This window comes from Tenrec ecaudatus, chromosome 7 (assembly GCF_050624435.1).
Source record: "Tenrec ecaudatus isolate mTenEca1 chromosome 7, mTenEca1.hap1, whole genome shotgun sequence".
Lineage (NCBI taxonomy): Eukaryota > Metazoa > Chordata > Mammalia > Afrosoricida > Tenrecidae > Tenrec > Tenrec ecaudatus.
In genome coordinates, this window is record NC_134536.1 from 91846415 (window position 1) to 91866273 (window position 19859).

At 42.3% G+C, this 19859-nt stretch overlaps 1 non-coding gene and 1 pseudogene across 1 annotated transcript; one reads left to right on the forward strand and one right to left on the reverse strand.

Moving 5' to 3' along the window:
• Positions 1-7979: 7979 nt before the first annotated feature.
• LOC142454039 (small nucleolar RNA SNORA4) lies at positions 7980-8120 on the reverse strand. The gene has a single exon (XR_012785573.1). It is a non-coding gene; the product is annotated as a small nucleolar RNA SNORA4 (small nucleolar RNA).
• A 6364-nt stretch (positions 8121-14484) lies between these two features.
• Positions 14485-16569, forward strand: LOC142452426 (KATNB1-like protein 1 pseudogene; annotated as a pseudogene).
• The last annotated feature ends 3290 nt before the right edge of the window (positions 16570-19859 follow it).

The window sequence follows — 19859 nt, forward strand, 5'->3', positions numbered from 1 at the left end:
TCACAGTCTTCAATATGAATAGCAATGTGATGTACAGAAAACCCAAATCCTCATAACTGGACCAATAGGTAACAGAATGAGAGAAAGACAGAGGTTGCTAAGGATGCCATCTTGCTTGTTTCCCAATCAATCCTTATGGAACAGTAGTCAGAGAATCAAGGAGCATATTGCATTGGACAAATCTGCTGCATAAGACCTCTGTGAAGTGCTGAAGACCAATGATGTCACCCTCAGGACTAAGGTGCGCCTGACTCAAGCCATAACATTTTCAATTGCCTCGTATGCATGGGAACGTTGGACATTGAATAAGGAAGACCAAAGAAGAATCTATGCATTCGAATTGTGAAGAAAATGAAAAGCATCGTAGACCGTCAAAGGAACACACGATTCTGGGTTGGAAGAAGTAAAGCGACAGTGTTCGTTGGAATTGATGATGGCTCACCTTTGTCTCACGTACTTTGGACATCAAGAGAGAGCAGGAGAGAGTAGTTTCTGGGAAAGGACATCATGCTTATTAAAGGACACTGGCAATGAAATCAAGGAAGACTCTCAAGGAGCTGGATTGACACAGTGGCTGTAACAGTGGCCACAAACAAACTATTGTGAAGATGGTGCAGGACCAGGCAGCGTTTCATTCTGTTTTGCACAGCGTTGCTTTGAGTCAGTACTGACTTGATGGTACCTAACAGCAGCATAGCTATGAGAACAAGAACCAGAGTTCTAGAAGCTGGACCACTGCTGTTGTTGCTAGGTGCCAGTTGAGTGGGTTACAAATCATAGCAACTCTATGCCCCACGGAAGGAACAGTGCTATTGTTGCAGTCACTCTGTCCATGCCTCTCATCAAGGGTCTTCCTCTTTTTCGCTAATCCTCTTCTTTACCAAGCATGATGATTAAAATTGACTCTATTTTGAGGTTTTGGGGTGCCTTCCAACTTAAGAGGTTTAACTGCTGGCACTGTTGTTGTTGGATGCCATGGGGGTGGCTCCTGTCCATAGCTACCCCGTGCACAGCAGAACGAACACTGCCTGGTCCTGCTCTGTCCACACAACTGTCCCTATGCTTAAGCTCCTTGTTGGAGCCACAGTGTCAGTCCATCTCATTGAGGGCCACCTGCCCTTTCACTGTCCCTCTACTTTACCAAACATTATGTCCTTCTCTAGGGACTGGTCTCTCCTGGCGTCATGTCCAAAGTCTGTAAGATGAAGCCAGGCCATCCTTGCCTCTAAAGAGCACTCTGGCCATACCTCTTCCAAGACAGAGCCATTTGTCCCCTTAGCAGTCCAAGGTACTGTCAATATTCTCTAGCACTACAATTCAAATACTTAGATTCTTCTTGGGTAGTTTTTATTCACTGTTCTACTTTCACAAGGCTAAGAGGCAATTGAAAAGATCATGACTTGGGTCAGGTGGACCTTATCCCTCAAAGTAACATCCTTGCTTTTCAACACTCCAAAGAGCACAGCAGATTTATCTACTGCAACTCATCTTTTGGTCTCTTTACTGCTGCTCAAGTTCATTGATTGTGGATCCAAGCAAGACAAAAAACTTAGAACATCAACCTTTTCTTCATTCATCATGATTTACCTATTGGTCCAACTGTGAGGATTTCGGTCTTCCTTACATTGAGTTGTAATCCATACTTAAGCTTGAAATCCTTGATCTTCATCAGCAAGTGTTTCATGTCCTTGTTTTCATCGAGCAAGATTGGGTTATATGCATATTGCACATTGTTAATAAACCTTCCTATAGTCCTGATGCCATATTCTTTATATATGCCAGATTTTCATTTTATTTGTTCAGCATACAAATTGAATCAGTGAGGTGAGAGGATACAATCTTGTTGCACACCTTTTCTGATTTTAAACAATGTGTTATTCCCTTGTTCTTTTCACACAACTCCCTCTTGGTCTATGTATAAGCTCCATAGGAGCACAATGCAGTGTTCTGGAATTCCCATTCTTCTCAAGGTTACCCAAAATTTCTTATGACCCACACAATCAAATGTCTTGGCATAGTCAATAGAAAAAGTAAACATCTTTCTGGTATTCTCTGCTTTGAGTCAAGATTCATCTAGCATCAAACAGTGATATCCCATGGTCCACATCCTCTTCTGAATTCAGCCTGTACCTCTGGCAGCTCCTTGTCAATGTATGGTGCAAAATGTTGGGTGATCTTCAGCCAAATTTTACTGGCATGTGATACCAGTGACATTGTCCTGTAGTTTGAGCCTTGTGTTGGCTCACTTTTCTTTGGAATGGGTACACATATGGATTTCTGCCAATCAGTTGGTCAAGTAGCTGACTTCCAAATTTCTGAGCACAGATGAGTGGGGGCTTCCAGTGATTCATCAGCTTTTTGAAACATTGCAACTGATGTTCCTTCAATTCCTGGAATATTGTTTTAATGCTAATACTTGAACTTCTTCCTTCAGCACCAGTGCTTCTTGCTCACATACTACCTCCTAAAATGGTGAAATATCAACTACTTCTTTTGGGTACAGTGACTCTATGTATTCTTTCCATCTTCCCTTGATAATTCCTCCATCATTTAATATTTTGCCCATAGAATATTTCATTATTGCAACTCTGAAGCTTGCATTTTTTCTTGAGTTCTTTAAGTTTAAGATATGTTGAGCATTCTTCCTCCCCACCTCCAATTCTAGGTATTTGCATATTTCATTATACTACAAGGTATTTGGCTTAGTCTTATTGAATTGTCCTTTGGAATTTTCTACTCAGCGCTTAAATTTCATCATTCCTTCACTTGCTTTAGCTACTCTATGGTTTAGAGCAAGGCTCTTCTGACACACACTTGAATCATTTCCTGTCTTTTTAATAGCTTTATGGTTTCTTCATGAATGATGTTCCTTATGTCCTCCTACAGCTCATCATGTCTTCTGTCATGAGTGTTAAGTGCACCAATCTGCTCTTGAGATGCTCTCAAAATTCAGGTGGGTTAGACTTAAGGTTATATTTTGGTTTTTGTGGATTTGTTTTAATTTTCTTCAACTCTATCCTGAACTTACCTACGAGCAATTTATGGTCTGTTCTATAGTCAACCCCTTGCCTGGATTTAGCTGTTAACATTAAGCTTCTCCGTTGTCTCTTCCCACAGATGTAGTCAATTTTTGTGTATTCCATCTAGAGAAGTCCATGTACATGGTCACCTTTTGTGTTGTCGGAAGAAAAAGGCATTTACTATAAAGAAGTCATTGATTTTGCAAAATTCTATCATGCAATCTCCAGCTTCATTTCTATCACCAAGTTCGTCTTTTCCAACTACTATTTGTTCTTCTTTTCCAATTTTGGCATTCTAATTACCAATAATTATTAATGCATCTTGATTACATGTTTGATGAATGTCTGATTGAAATTGGTAGAATTAGTCAATTTCTTCATTCCTAGTCTTTGTGATTGGTGTATAAATTTGAATAACAGTTGTATTGATTGGATTTCCTTTAGGGTGGATAGATATAATCCTATCCCAGACAGCATTGTACTTCATGATTGATTTTGAACTGGATTTTTTGATGATAAATGTAACACTATTCCTCTTGATTGTGTTATTTTCAGCATAGTAAACCATAGGATTCTATGATCAAGATGGCCAATACCAGTCCATTTCAGCTCACCAGACCTAGGATATCGAATTTTATTTGTCCATTTCATTTTTGACCACTTCCAATTTTCCGACTGTCCTAATTTACACACTCCAAGTGAAGATCACAAACAGATTTTTGCAGCTCTTTCTCTTACCTTTGAGTCATGATCCATCAGCTAAAGAAGATCCAAAAGGTTCTATTCTCACAGGTTTCACCCGACTCACATCACCATGGTCCAAGGAGTCAGCTCCTTCTAAGTCACATTTTGAGTGCCCTCAGACTCAGGGCCTCATCCTGCGACACATCTACAACAATGCTCTGCTTCCACTCATTAGGTCTTCAGTATCGGACAATATTTTGTAACTGTGCATAAGCTTCTCAGTGTTTCCCTTCTTTCAAGTGATGAGCCAATTCCTTCCTCATTTTTTGTTCTTAGTCTGGAAGCTCCCCTGACACCTGTTGACTTTGGGGGACCCTGCTGGCACTTGAAATACCAGTGACATCACAGCACCACAGCGACACACAAGAGACCACAGTCCAACAAACTATCAGGCAAGTGGTAGCTGACACTGTTAGTAAAATGCAAAATGAATGAAAACTCTTCTGTGCATCTGGAAAGGAAACAGCAATTTTAAACCCAAAAGAGAAAAAGAGTGATAACGAAATCTGAAATTCCTGTCTCATTTAAATTATATTTGTTTCCCAGCATTAGGGAAACTGAGATCAGGGAAGAGATTTTCTGCAGACAAACTCTCAACCCTCACATAAGGAGTCTGGGAGGCCTGGGGCTCCTACGGAGGGAGATGTTTGTAAACTGGAGATGCATTCCAGTCGCATTCTTCTAAGTACAAGTTATTTCCCACAATGTCCCCCCCAAACAATGCGAATTTTAAGGTGCTCTTTGCAAGCACATTGCCACTTACTGCACTCTTAAAGGTCAACTACTTGAAGGCTAATTGCCTGAAGATTGTCTGCCATCAAAAGCAGTCAGACCATCTAAACCTAAGTATGTTCCACTCCCTTCAGATAAGGATCATAGAGTATTCCCCTAAAGAAGAGTTCAAAGACACATAAGGTCAAGCCAACTCAGAGACGACCAAGGTTAGATTGCCATCTTGACACTAGAACCCGCCCATCTTGTTACATATGAACCTTCCTGTCACATGTATGCTTCTAGCACCCCCCTTTCCTATTGCATGTCTACCCATAGCTTTCCCCCCTTCTATTACATGTATACCTCTAATACAACCCTTTCCTGATATATATTTACTTGCATGCCCAAGATTACATGACTCCCTCTTCCTGGTTCCGGTCTTCATTGAAAGAGGTGAGCCTTTGCATGCCTTGTTTCATGTCTCTTTAATTTACTCCCCAATTACACAACCACCCCCTTAAGAACACATCCGGATATGGGGCTGCATCCCATACTTTCTGAGTATGATATTTAACTTATCACTGTAGTTAGCTTTGCTTTGAAGGTGAGATCTTTCCAGGATCACGTTTCATCCTGACACCTACCGACTGCTCTGTTTCCAAAACACTTCCACCTATCCAAGCAGGGTGCTCTTTCTAGACTTGAATTGAGAGGCTGATCAAATCTGCATGTGTCAATCGCCCACCACAGCTTCTCCACCAAAACCAAAACCAAACTCACTGCCATTGAGTAGAAGCAGGCTCATAGTGACTCTGTAGGACAGGGTAGAGCTGCTCCCATGAGTTTCAGAGACTAACTCTTTATGGGAGTAGAAAGTCCCATCTTTCCCCCATTGAATGGCTAGTAGTTTCAAACTGCTGGCCACCAGGCTCCTTGTAACTGCAGCAGGGGTAGATTTTTGTCACATTTTCCTCAATGGTCTCCAGTTCCTCTTATTACTCTGTCTCTTGTGATTTTATTTTGTCATGTTGCTTTTACTATGTCATGGTCTTGTGTATAAAATGATAGACCGCAAAACAAGTTAGAAATGTAAAGAATGTTGGAAAGTCTAAAATGCTTTGAAAGAACTAAAACCAAACCCACTGCCATCCACTTGAACTGTTTTATTAGGTTTTAGAGGCTATAGATCTTTATAGAAACAGACTGCCTCAGTTTTCTCCCATGGACTGGCTGGGTTTGAACCAATGGCCTTTTGGTTCGTGGTCTAATGCTTAACCATATAACCACTGCCTTGAATCAGTTCTGACTCCTAAGAACCCTTTATAGGATTTCTGAGGCTGTAAATCTTTCTAGGAGCAGCTCGCTCCAACTTTCTCCCAAGGAGAGGTTGATGGTTTTTGAACTTCAGACCTTGCAGTTAGCAGCTCAACACTTACCTGACAGGACCACCGGGGCTACTTCCTCCTTCCATAGCCACATAGAAGGTAGTTAAATGGATGACTGTCAGACCCCGTGCCTCTGCTGAGATCTAATGATATCTTGGTAGGTCACAAGGCTAAATTGCTGATTTCCCAATGCAACCAACCATCCAAAAATATCTCCTTAAATAAATTGGATCTTCCTCTCATATTTCCCGAACATTTATCAAAGAGCTTCTGTGGTTCTCATCTTTTCTTTACAAAGGTCCACACAGCCACGGACATGAGTTTGATTTTTCAGGATGATAAGCTTCAGGAAGGCTCCCTGGTGGCATAGTGGGTCGCATTGTCCTGTTAACCAGTATGGCCAGCAGTTCCAACCTCATTGCTCCCTGGGAGAAACCTTTCGTTTCAGGAACCAAAAGGGGCAATTCAACTCTGTCTTACATGAGTACCTGAGTAAGAATTGACTCAATGGTAGTGGGTTTGGGGAGGGAGGGTTATACTTCTTCCAGGTGGTGCAATGGTTAAAGTGCTCAGTTGATAACTAAAAAGTTGACCACTGGAATCCACTAGCTGCACCAAGAGATGGATATGTGGTAGTCTGCTTCTACTTTGCAAAGATTTTTGTTTTGTTTTGGTAACGATTTACAGCATTGGAAACCCTGTGGAGGCTGCTCTACTCTGTTCTATAGGATTATTATGAGCTGGAATGGACTCTTCTTCAACAATAGAGTTGGTTTGTTTGGGATAGTCTTGTGATGTTCCTTAGAATGAGAGTAACCGCAGGAGGCACACGTCCCTAACAGTTTCACTGTAAAACAACTCACAGCCTCAGGTCTTAATTTCAGCTCAACTACTATTGAATTGTCCTTTTGTAAATCTGAAAGTGATCTCTTGATGCCTATGGTTTCAGTATCCTGCCAAAAAATACTTCAAAGAATCCTGTTTTATTGATGGTATTAGCAGTGATTTCATAATTGCTAGTTAGATTTGACATGCAGTGAAGTTTAAGTGGTTGTTGTGATTGTTTTCATTAAAGATTTTTAAACTAAATACCAGTTTAGCATCTGGTATTGCTTGAAAGGGCCAATCTCCCACAGCGGGAATGTTCGTGGAAGAACGCCAAGCAGTGCTCACTTTACGTCTCACTTGCAAGCCTCTCTAAAAATGCCAAGTTTATTATGGGCTAGAATTGAACAGGTTCAAGCAGCCCAATTCTAATATGTAATCATTTCATTTTCATGTAATTTAATTATTTAATGGCTACATAACCAGAATCTGATAGGTTATAAGGTCATGATGAAGTTACTATTTTGCAACCTGAAGGATGGAAAGAAAAGCAAACAAACAAACGTAATCAAATCATACAGAAATTCAATGAAAGTAATACATAATCAGTGTTGGCACCTCTCTGTTTTTCTCCTTTACAGGTGAATAATTACCATAGACATTTCCTGGGAGAAGCAAGAAAAGCCTTCTTCTTGTATTTTCCTGATTTCTCATTGACTCTTGAACTTTCTAGTATGATGTAAAGCCCTATTTTGTGTTAATCTTAAAAGGTGAATACAGAGACACAATGGGAAAATAGCATCACCTATGAGAGGACCTTCCTCTTAGGCTCTGCTCGGCTGTGACATGCACTCTCGTCAACAGTGTACAGATAGAGTGGCCGTGGGTACTGGGGTAGGCACCAGGCCCTCTCCTTAGTTCAAAACAATAAGAAAAGGCATGTCTATGAAGCTCAACATTTATTTCTATGACATTTTGATGTCTTTTTAAATTTCTATGAGTTTTATGAATGCAAATGAAATACAAAAGGATATGAATCAACCTCATATGAAACGCCCTCAGCTTCTAACACTGAGATATCAATGAACCCATGTACTACAGTTCCTCTTATTTTCTGAAGGATTGATTAGCTTTCTATACTTTAGATACTACAGAGAAGGGATGGACTAATCTAAGTTCATAGAAGCTGTATACTTGTATATACAAATCTATATGCTGTAAAAAAATAAAAGATGATACTTCTCATCTTGAGGAAGGATTTTTGTTGTTTTATTTTATTTTATTTTATTTAAATGTAGGCCACAGAATAGTGGTGAACTATACTAAGTGGTGTAGCCCACTGTGGAGTGTGGTCTTTGCTTTGTTGTTTTCTTCTAAAGTACATCCATCCACAGGAACAGCAAGGGTAGAGAGGGGTTCCATCTTAGAATTGACACTCAGTGAAGTTTTGATTAAAGATTAAAGATTTTCATTAAAGATCTTGGCCTACTTGGACACCATGTTTCTGAGAGGGCAGACTTTGATAGAGGAAGCAGACAGAGTGTAGTGGAGCTGAGGCTATGGAGCTACATGAAGAGTCTTGGTGAACATAGGTAGAGGGGAGGGACTGGACTGGATTGGACAACAGTTCCACTCGCTGAGACAGGATCGAGGTAAAGCTTTCGTAGGCTTTAGAAAAGAATATTCTGTTAACTAGTGAGGCATTGATGGTAGACGAGCAGAGGACTAGCACTAACACATCATTTTAAGGAGTGAGAGCCAAAGTCACAGCCATAGACTAGAAACAAAGACCTTCTCCACTTAGTCTGCACAGACCCTGAGATAGGGAGAGAAATCCCTAAAATGACACACAGGCATGAACACGCAAAAGCTCAATGCTATCCAATGAACTCAAATTCATAGTGACCCTACAGGACAGAGCAGAGCTGCTCTCTGGGTTTCTGAGATTAAATCTTCATGGGAGTAGAAAGCCTCATCTTTCTCTCTTGGAGCAGCTAGAGGTTTTGAACCTACTATTCTTCCAGGCGTCTTATGTGCAAGTGGGTAGAGGAACATCAGAAAGTTCATGAAGAAATGGAATTAAAACTTAACAGAATTTTCCATCAACTTTTTAGACCCCCTTCATTTATATTATCTATATATTTTATGAATTTCTATTTTCAATTAAAGTCTTCATTTTCATTTTAAAGCTGAAGAGCAGTCCCAGAATCCAAAACTTTTGTTTCAGTGAACCTTGGTTTGACTATTAGGTAGTGTATTAGAACTTTAATTCTAAATAATTGGTTTGCTAAAGGGTGCAGTTCACAAGAAAGCCTTTTAACTCCATTTTCAGTCTTGACACCAATTCTGCTTCCATCTAAGTTCTTTCTGACCACTAACTGACAATGTATTAAGCTTTGCCTTTCGGCAGGCTGTGTGTGAAAGTAGACTCCAAGCCCCCTCAGCAGTCTGGGAATGGGCAGTGGTGGCTGTTAGGGGACTTACCTGGGGGTGCCCTTAATGGAAGTGGGGATGATGCCAGAGCTGCATGGTTATACTCCTCACTCTCAAGTAGCCAGGTAGCCTAGAACCAATACATACCCTTTTCTCATCTACAATTGTTTATGTATCCCGATCTGGGTCCTTGTTCTGCGTGTTAGTCTTGCCTGACACGGTGATGACTTGATCTGCTGTCAATTCTATAATCAGCCACAAGACCACGGATGTCTCAGACATCATGATAGCCCATCCTAAAAGTCCCTCTCATTCAGATGAGCTGCACTTGTCTTGTCCTCCTCCTGGGAGTGATCACTCGGACTTCCTCGAGCTGCACAAGAGAGAAGCAGAGTTCAACTGCGCGTCTGCCTAAGGATGATTCTTGTGTGGTGGAGAGCAGCTATTCCCCCACTCCTCAGTCTTCTCTATTCTTTTCTGACACTAACTGTCCTTCCCATGGCCCTCAACTTCTCGGCTGCGTTCAATGATCTGTTGCAACGGCCCCACAGAACTCACAGACAATATTCATGGTTGCGGAGGTTTGACAGGCAAGCTAAGGGCTTGTCACATGGTAATGATACAGTCCCTTTGTCCAGAGAGCCTCTTCTCCACCATTCTGGTAAGTTTCCCTCTCTCTGGTCCTCGGCCTCTCAGCCACATGCTCCCTGGGCCTTTGCCTGCTTTAAACCACATTCTCTCAGTGTTGTGACCTCGGTTGCCTCAGTTGCGGCTGCAACTTCAGGCAGGGATCTTGCATGAATCCACTGGTGGCATTTTTTTCTTGTTAGTCTTGGAATTCCCTGTCTCTTCTGAGATAGCTCACTTTATTCCCCCGTGGAATGGCAAAACTGATCCCTCACTGATTTAGAATTTTCTGTACTTCTACATTTGCATGCTCCTATCCAGTTAGTTTGGTGGCAGTCACTATGGATAGAAGAGCCATACCAAATAATTTCATTTCACTGTACCCTGTATAAAGCGTACAAAAGGGGTTTCTATCATGTCTATTTGAAATTCAGGTCCTGAGGTGGTAAGTGAGAATGATTCTGGGACAGCCAGAAACTTTAGAAGAAAATTTCTGAATTTCATTCTTTAGTTTCAGTTTTAAAGTAATTATATACAGTACACAATTTGAGGGGTAAATGAAAATATTCAAAGAAAATGGGAAATATATGAATAAGTTTCTTGAGAATTATATGTAGATGAAGTATTTGTTGGTGTTAAAGATAATTTTTAAAGGAAGCTACAATTATGACTCTCATACAATAATAAAATGAACAAATATCAATGATATTATTTACCTTACTCATTAATTAGGAAACCAGTGAGCTATTACAACTGGCTGTAAAGAGAGGTTAAAGTGACATGTGAATCCTATTGTGTAAGGAATCCCTGCATTTCTAAATGGTTCTTAAGGACCAGGGCTCAAATCCACCAGCCAAAGACCTAGTGATCTATTTCCAAAAGATCAATCATTGAAAATGAAAGAGAAGAGTTCTCCGCCAAAATTCAGGGATTTCCATGAAATTGAAATAAACTTAGATTGTACAATTCTTCTGGACATGATTAAACAATTGAATTGTATGACATAGATTATGTGCCAATAAAACTGGAGGGAAAAAAGGAAATCAACTCAATGACAACCACTTTTTAAGCTGAAGAAAATAAACTTGCTTGCTCTAGAGTGGAGGAAAGGAAATAAGTTGAATTTCCAAGGGACAAGATTCACTTACATGCTATCAGTCATCTACAATTGATAGAGTGGTAAAATAACTGAAAAACCAAAAAGGGGGACTCATTGGCCCAAGAGAATCTCTAACTGACTTGTCTAGGTTCCCTTTGAAGTCACTTCGTAATCTTTTTTATTCTTTTCAAAGTGTTTCACAATTTCCTCTGTATTGGCAAACCGCGGGAAGAACGGATGGCTTTCAAATGCTCTGCACTACCCTCCATTCCTTCACAAAGATGTCCATTTAGGAGCTTGTTCGGATCTCTTCCACTGACGGTGACCCCTCCTTGTGCAGCCCCCAGTTCTAGTTTCTCTTTGAAGGCAGCGTTTCCATTTCCTTTGAGTCATCTTTTTGTGTCATATGAATATGTGTATACTTAAAAGATAGGTTTCACAGAATTTAATGTCATTCTTATGTCTTTCAACTAATCTTGGATGATGTTGCTTGTATAGAGAGATGCCAGCTTCCTGTAAGCAATCATCTTCATAAGGAATCTCCTTCAAAACATCACCATCAATTGAAGAGCTCCAGGTACTGTTCCCTTTAAATCCAGTCTACGACCAAATCGCGTTCTTTTTACCTATTGGGACACCTGAAAACATGCTCACTGCCTCCGCGCTAGTGAACTTAGTGAGCAAGGCACTACTCTAAAGGATGGCTATTTCAGGGACCGGTGGCCGCATTAGCGGGTCAGTAGGGAATTGCAAAGAGAACAGAGTCTGAAATGAGCGACGAGGAACGAGGAATCTTGGAGCGGAGGCTGGGCTGTGCCTGCATTTGTTGACAATTAAACAGATCCTCTGCGGTCATCCTTTTGAAAAGATTTTACTGCCGTTTTCCCACGAATGGACTGGAATGCTTAGACAATCATTTACGTGCTGACTATAAATAGATAAATCGAAATGCTTGGCTGTCCGAGACCACCGCTGGAGGTAGCCATCTTACGCAGAGCTAGTCCTTTTCAGGTGAAGAAAGCAACAAAGCCGCAGAGATGTTCCTCAAGACACCGGCTCGAGGAGACTAGTGACTAGAAGGCACTCAGAAGATGTGCAAACAGTGGACGATGTGAAGATGAACAAGGAGAGCATTAGACTGGGTCCTCTAGAAAGAGCAAAACCAGTGAGCCTTGTGTATTTCTGCCTCTGTTCATAGAGAGAGATTTATCTCGAGATATGGTTCACACAGTTGTAGAAGTAAGTCCAGTCTGGGTCAAGTCTGTGGGTCAGATGTATGTTGGAGGTTCTCGGAACCCCTATAACTACAAGGCCTAATAGACAGAGAGCAGGGGGATGAAACAGCAAGGTCACAGGCTGTTGGATGCTGAGCTGAATGAATTTGAGGTTGGTCCCAGACATCCAAGGTCAGCAGTCCGTGGATGGCTACTGCGATCAGCATTGGCAGGTGATATAAGAGGAGGGCAACAACCCAGATGTGGGATCCAGCTCAAGCAGTAAAAGGGAGCTAACTTCCTCACAGTGTTAATCCACACAAACACGAGACCTCATCCTGAATGAAAACTCAATTGTATCAAGATGGTGACCAGATTAAGAAGGTATCTACCCTATTCTTCCCACAACTGCTTGATTGCGTCACAGAAGATCCCATCATGGCGTTGCCTACCACATGTTACATCAGATCATAGGAGAATCCTGGCCCAGCCCAATATGTACAACCTAATTATCCCAAGGAGCATAAAGAAGAGGATGAGGAGGTAGAGCAAATGGGTAGGGTAGAATTGTCAGGAATTATTGATTTACCCTTAAATAAAATGTAAAACTAATCAACATCTGGGGACTAGATACTGAGGGTCTCTTTCTGCAAATGTACAGTTGTGTCTTTGCTGAGGCCTCTGAAGACAGGGGACGTGTATCATATTTGAATAAAATGTGTGACATGTGGAGGCAGACAATTAAACCAGTGCTAAAAGACAAATGCCAAACAATAAAGATGCTTAGCATCAAAAGAACTCTCCTAACCCGAAAAAGGAACGGAAGAAAATTTATTTTCTTTCAGTTGGATGTTCCGATTTAACACGACATCAAAGTTCTATTTGGAAGGCATAGAGTGGTATTATGTATTGTATTATAAAATTTGAGTACCATATGATTTCTTCTATAGATACTTATTAGAGCTTAAATTCTAAGTACTTGGCTTATGAAAGGTTACCATTTGTAGTGAGAGTCCTAATTCCATTTTGAATCTTGACATAAATTTCAGCTTCCTTTGAGTTCATTCTGACCATTCACTGATGAGGTGGTTATGTACTTTCATGTCAACCTGAAATATATAAAAGTGTAGGGTTGGAGTCTAGCCTGTCAATCAGGTCACAGCCTCATGATGCCTCCTTGTGGGCGTGGCCTTCTCATAAGAAGGGTCCTGGAAACTCCCCCCCCCACTCTCTGCCTTCATCTTCCTACTGGCTGACCCTGATTGCTGCCAGAGCCCTATTATCACCACCACTGGATCCACATGACTTTGCATCCACCAACCTGTGATATTCCTGCAATCTGCATTATTGCTTGTGACTATGTGAGTCTGAGAAGGGACTTATGGACTTGAGTTGGACAGAGCTGGGATGTTTTCTTGATATCTAATTACATATAGATAGAAAGCTCTCTCTTACACATATGAATGTCACTGGATTTCTTTCTCCAGTCAACCTGATCTCACACACTTGGCAATGTAAAAAAGTTTGCCCTCAGGCAGAGTCTATTTGAAAATAGATTATTACTTGCCTTGGGCATATTGTCCGAAGAGACCAGTCCCTAGAAAAGGCCATAGACATGATGCTTAGTGAAGTAGAGGGTCAGTGGAAAAGAGGAACACCCTCAATGAAAAGGTGTGTTAGACTGGCCTCTCTGGAGAAGCAAAACTAGTGATACATGAATACATATGTGTGTGTGTTAGTCCAGGTAGACTACAGAAACAAATCCAGAGACACTTATATGTGTATAAGAGAGAGCTTTATATGAAGAAGCAATTATGCATCAATAAAACATCCCAATCCAGTCCTGATCCTGTAAGTTTTATTAGCTGTAAGTCTGATATTCACCCACAAATTCCTCTTGAGACTCACGCAACACATGCAATGATGCTGAATGCAGGAAATCACAGGCCCATGAGTGAACAGTCTTGTGGACTCATGGGAGTGGAAGCATCTCAATGCTGGCAGGTGTCTCCACGTGGTTCCTCCAGCTCCAGGACTCTAGCTCCATGTGTCTTGTCAGCAGGAATGTCTCGCAGGGCATGAGTGAGTGTCCCACCTCCCGCCTCCAGCAAGTTATTTGTCTCCTGATTAGCATCTCCAAATGAGGTTATTAAGTTGCAACTTGGTTGACAGGCTAAACTCCACCCCTTCACTCTTGAGTCTCAAGTTGACAGCAGATTATGTAACTACCACAGTGTGTATAGGTGGGAGCTTTTACTGACTGGCATAGCTGACAAAACAGATGAATCAAGAATCAGGAAGATGAATTAAGAAACAGGAAAACCACAGACTGATAGAAGTGGATCTATGGTCAGCAACTCATGCTTTTCCTAACTCTTATAGCTGTGTGGCTGACAAACCAGGAAACTGTAAAACAACGCAAGATGCAGGAAGACTACAGTCTGGTGGAGGCAGAGACAGAGGCAGATGAACCCAACGTCAGCAGTCAGAATCATAGCTGCAGAGTAAAATAAATCCAAGGTCAGCAGGCAATATGATGAGTCATAGAGCCAGATGTGGAATCTAAGACAAGTCTTCCCACTGAGTCTACTTAACTAGGAGTGGGCCACACCCTCAAGGAGGCTTCCTTTCCATGGCAGCAGGGTTGTGGCCTGAGAAAGGAGGCTGTGTCTCTCCCCAGTCCTCTTACAGAGTCCATCACGGAGTTATTTACATTATGTTAGCTCATACTGGGGAGGCCTCAACTGCCCAAACATTTGAAAATGCTTACCCAGCCAAGTTGACACAAAACCTAACCATCACAGATGGATTGATACAATGAAGCCAAGCTTATCAATTGTGAAAATGATTCAAGACTCGACAGTGTTTCATTTCATTGTTCATAGGAACAGATTTGACAGTTCCTAACAAGAATAACAAGCCAAACTAGGAAAGAAAGTGTTGTTCTCAGGTCTTTGTCATCAGTTAAAATCTACCAGCTGTCCTTCAAGAAAAAGATGGGCTTTCTACTCCCATACAGAGTTACAGTCTTGGGAACTCATGGGGGCACTGTCCTATAGGGTTGCTAGGAGTCAGCATTGACTCGTTGGTAGTGAGTTTGGCTTTTTGATGGTGTTCTTAATGGAAGGTGGTCAGGGGACCCCAGAACAAATCTTGTAAATGTTTCTAATCTGCAATAATGTTTGTATTTCAACACGGTTCCTTTTCTGCTTCCCTAGACTACTTATGGCAATAATGAATTGTCTTGCTTCCAATCATGTAATAAACTTGATAAATTTGAATTTGTGATAAATTTCCTTTGTTTTCTGTGTTCTATAATTAGCACCATGGATAGAACATTTGGACTTTATCATGGCCTCATGCGGACATTCTCCTTCATCTGAATAATTTGTCTTTTTTTCCCCTTGCCTTTGTCAGTTTAAGACTTTAAGTAAAGCCTTCAAGTTTTTCTTCAACTTTATAATATTATTGGTAGCTTCCTACATGAAGATGAAAATGTTAAAAAAAAAGAAAATAAAATGTTATAGCTCTGGCACCAAATAAATCTTTTGGAAAATCAGGAGATGCAGATAAAAGACGATTCAAACAGCACGCGGTTGTGTTTGGATGCCTGTCCGTGTGGATCAACCGGGAGCCAAGGGGCGCTCTAGGCAGAGGAGCAGTTCCCCCAGTCAGGGCTGGTCAGAAATACCAGGGGATCGGGAGCGGCCTGTAGTCAAGGGATTAAAGCACCTGAGGCTCACAACGTGAACATATGGAGCTTTCACCACAATATTGAGGATCATTCAGTTGATCTTCCTAGAAAAAGGAACTCTAGTTTTACTAATAAGAACTTGAAGGAAGTGAAGAACTCTTCCAGTTTGCTACTTACATAAATAGAATGATTGGACAAGCTATAAAGAACCCAGAGAAACTATGTAAGGTGATCTATTATCGGAAGAAAGTACATTGTATTTTTCTAAATTCTAATCACAGAAAGAAATGGTCCTGGTGACACTAATGGCTGCAAGAAGGTAAGAAAATGATCCAGTGTTGACTGTGGGGATGATTGCATAGCCTTTCTTGATATGACTGAGCCACTGAATTGCATATGTTAATTATAAGTCGATAAAATTATGAAAGTAGAAACAAAGAATTATTGCACACCCCTTGAAGTGGGAGCTGTGTCATGGTATGTAAAGAAAATGAACTGAATTGTGCAGGCCACCTACCTGAAAAATGATACCCTGAGAGTAGAACTCATGATTACCTCCCATGGTTCTGCACAGACAGAAGGCCCATCATCAAAATAGAGTGGCTTTAAGAAAAAAAATTTTTTTAAGGTTTTTCAGGATCATATAACAATGGCATAAGTTTTGTTCTGCAGAATTTTGAACCTGAATGTAGCTTTAACCTTCTGGAGGAAGGAAAGTACAAGTGAACTTGTAGCCTACTTGATGAGGAAGAAGACGGTGGAGTTGTGGGGCATCGCTTCCTGTGCTCATGGCAGTTTGCAGGAAGAAAGATAACACATCCGCATGGCTGCCATAGGGACTTGTGGACTCTAAGAAAAATCAAAACAACTCACCACCATCCAGTCGATGCTGACTCCTAGCGACCCTGGGGACAGGGTAGAACACTCCTGTTAGTTTCCAGGATGGTAACTCTTTACGGGAGTAGAAAGCCCTGCCTTTCTCCCAAGAAAACTGGTGGTTTGGAAACAGAGTTCAAGAAATCAAGTAACATAATATTGGGCACATCTGCTGAGCAAAACCTCTTTGAAGTGTTGAAGAACAAAGATGTCATTTTGAGGACTAAGCTGTGTGTGATAGTTAGGCTTATTGTGCCAACCTGGCCAATAGGAACATGTGGATGGAGATTAGTCCATTTGATTGGAGTGCAACAAGATAAATGGCTCTGCAAGGCCTGCCCCCGTCTCTCTTGCGCTCTGGTGATCGGATCTGGCGTTGCTGCTTTAGCTAGTTTTCTGCCTCAACATGTGTGCTATGCTACCTGTGGGCCAATGGATCATACAGTTAGAGCTTACGGCTCCTTTGAAACCTGCTTTGCCATTCTGTTGGTGCATACATTGATAGGGCTTGCAGTTGGTGGATCTGTCGCCTTACATTGCTTGAGTTCAATATCCCATCCGGGCCTGCTTTGCTAAGCTCTGGTGCTACAGATTGTTGCTGGCCCATCTGCTGTCTGCTGCCCTTGGGCAGACTTGGCCTGTTTTGCCTGAGGGAAGACTCACTACCTGTTTCCTTGACCTTGCACTGAAGCCCCTCCATGAGTTGAAGGACTTTCAGTATATTAACTGTTCCACCAAAGAGTTGACTGAGCCCGCTGTACTGCTGGGTTGAATGATTAGCTGTTATATTCTTTCCTGCTGTATAAATCTCTCCTCTATCTATCTTTCTATAAAATATAAGTGTCCTGGTTTTGTTTCTCTAGAGAACTCCGTCTAACACACTGTTCTTGACCAAAGCCATGGTATTTTCAAACATCTCCTATACATGTGAAAGTTGGACATTGAATAGGGAGACGGAAGAAGAATCGGTTTGAGTTGCGGTGCTGACAAAAAATACTGAATGTTCTATGGACTTCCAGAAGAAGTACACACAAACCACGATGTGCACAGTTGCCAAGCATGGCCAGTGCAGCTCGCCAGGAAAGTGCGTTGCATGGTGTTACCCAGGTGCTGCTCGTGCCCAAGCCAGGCCTGCATGGTGTCCGGCTGGGGACTGGTATCCAACAACGAGTCTGGTACCACAGTGAGCCCCAACTCACAAGTGAATCTTCGAGATCCGTTGAATTATGCCAGCCTCAGCATTATCTCGGACGTATCTTGTAACAAAGACTACTCAGAATAGGTGATGAGCACAGTGGTGTCTGCAGGTGTAGCGGATGGAGGGACTGACTCCGGTGAGGGTGACTATTGTAAGACAAGAAAGAAAAAAAATGAATTACTCTAAGGTAGGCTACACCTCATAAGGCAGACCTAAGTTTCATTTCTCTAACAGCCTTATGTTTTGTTTCTCTAGCAAAGTCACCCTCTTCCCCGAAATGACGCTGACCACACATGGAAAAGTCCTGAGTGACCGCACCTGGAGAGTCCCAAGTGACCACACCTGGAGAGTTCCATGTCACTGCACCTGGAAAGTCCCAAGTCCCAAGAATGGAGCCAGCTAACCAAAGACCTACGTGACCAATTGTCTCCAGATGAAGTCAGTGAACAAAGGGAGGGTGGGGGGGGATGCTTTTTCCCAGTTTATGTAACCTGTAAAGAGTATAAAAGCTTGACTTGTGCCCAGGCCGGGGTCCTTGTCTTTGGTGGACACTGCGTTGGTACCCTGGGACTTGGGCCCTAGCTCAAGCTGGCAAGTAAACTCCTTTGTTGTTTGCAGCCTCGGTGACTCTGCCTCTCTGTTCCTGGGGCCAAGGGATAGCCGCAGTAACACTATAGGGGACCATTGGTCAGGGGGGTGGGGGGAATGCATTGTGTATCGTGCAGTGTATTGTGTCCTGGATTGAAGTCCTCTGTGACACTTTCAGCAAGCCCAGAGTACATGCCAATGTCTGTCATTGTCTGTCTAGAGTGAATCAGAGAGACCACGACAAAGAACTGAATGCTAAGCCCTATAGATGGATTAGAATCCCCAGTGGCTGGCTTGCACACCCATGCTGACCTGGGGCAGAACCAGGCTATCCCCCAAGACCCTGTCCAAGGCTCAGACTTACCTAAGTACTAGTCCCTTCTGAGGCCAGAGGTGCTACCGAAAGTCACCATTACGCTCTAAAATAATAGAGAATGTTCATCAAAAAAGGACAACCAGAATGCTTCTTGAAACTGAGGGTAGCCACTGTCTCACTCACTGTCTCACTCACTGTCTAATTCACTCACTGTCTCACTCACTCTCACTCACTCACTTTCTCACTCACTAAAAAAAAAAAGAAGAAGAAAAAAAGAAGAAACTGAGGGTAGCAAGACTTCTTCTCGTAGACGTTGGCCATGTTATCAAGAGCGACCAGTCTCTGGAGAAGGACAGCATGCTTGGCAAGGTGGAGGTCCGTGAAAGAGAGGAAGACCCTGAACAAGATGAATGGACCCAGTGGATGTACTAATATGCTGAGATAAAGCCAGTTGTTGTGGGCGCAGGACTCGCCGACGTTTCATCCTATTTTATCCAGGGTCCCTGTGACTCCCCCAAACAACGACCAACACGCCCAGATGCACCCAGCACCCTCTAGTAAGAAGTCTTCCTGACAGACTGACTCTGCGTGCAAGAATTGCTGAGCACACAGCCTGTGTGATGAAGGTCTCTGCCTATCGATGTGAATGAACAGGAAGCTATTTCCCCATCTGAACCCCCTTTAAGCCCTCTGGTTTCTTTGCTCAGAGAGGTGGGAGGTACTGTTGCATAGGCCTCCTGGTCTCCCCAACAGCACCAACAACCTTTCTTTTTTTCTTTTGAATAAACTTTTGCTTGCGTGGAAAACTTTTTTCTCTCCTGATTATTCTTAGCCAGCTGCAGACAGGAGCCCTCCTAATTTACAGTGGTGGTTGGGGAACAGTTCTGGACCAAATTAACGCTGTAGCTTTGGATTGCGCAAGGCATCTGAGTTGTGATGCTGGAGAATATTCAAGGTACCACAGATTGCTGAAAGGACAAGCGGATCCATCTTGGAAGAAGTATAGCCAGAGTGCTCCTTCGTGGCAGACTTTGGATGTGTTGTCAGGAGAGAGCAGTCCCTGGAGAGGGACTTCAGTTTGGAAAAGTAGAGGGCGGGTGACAAAGAGGAAGGCCCCGGGAAGATG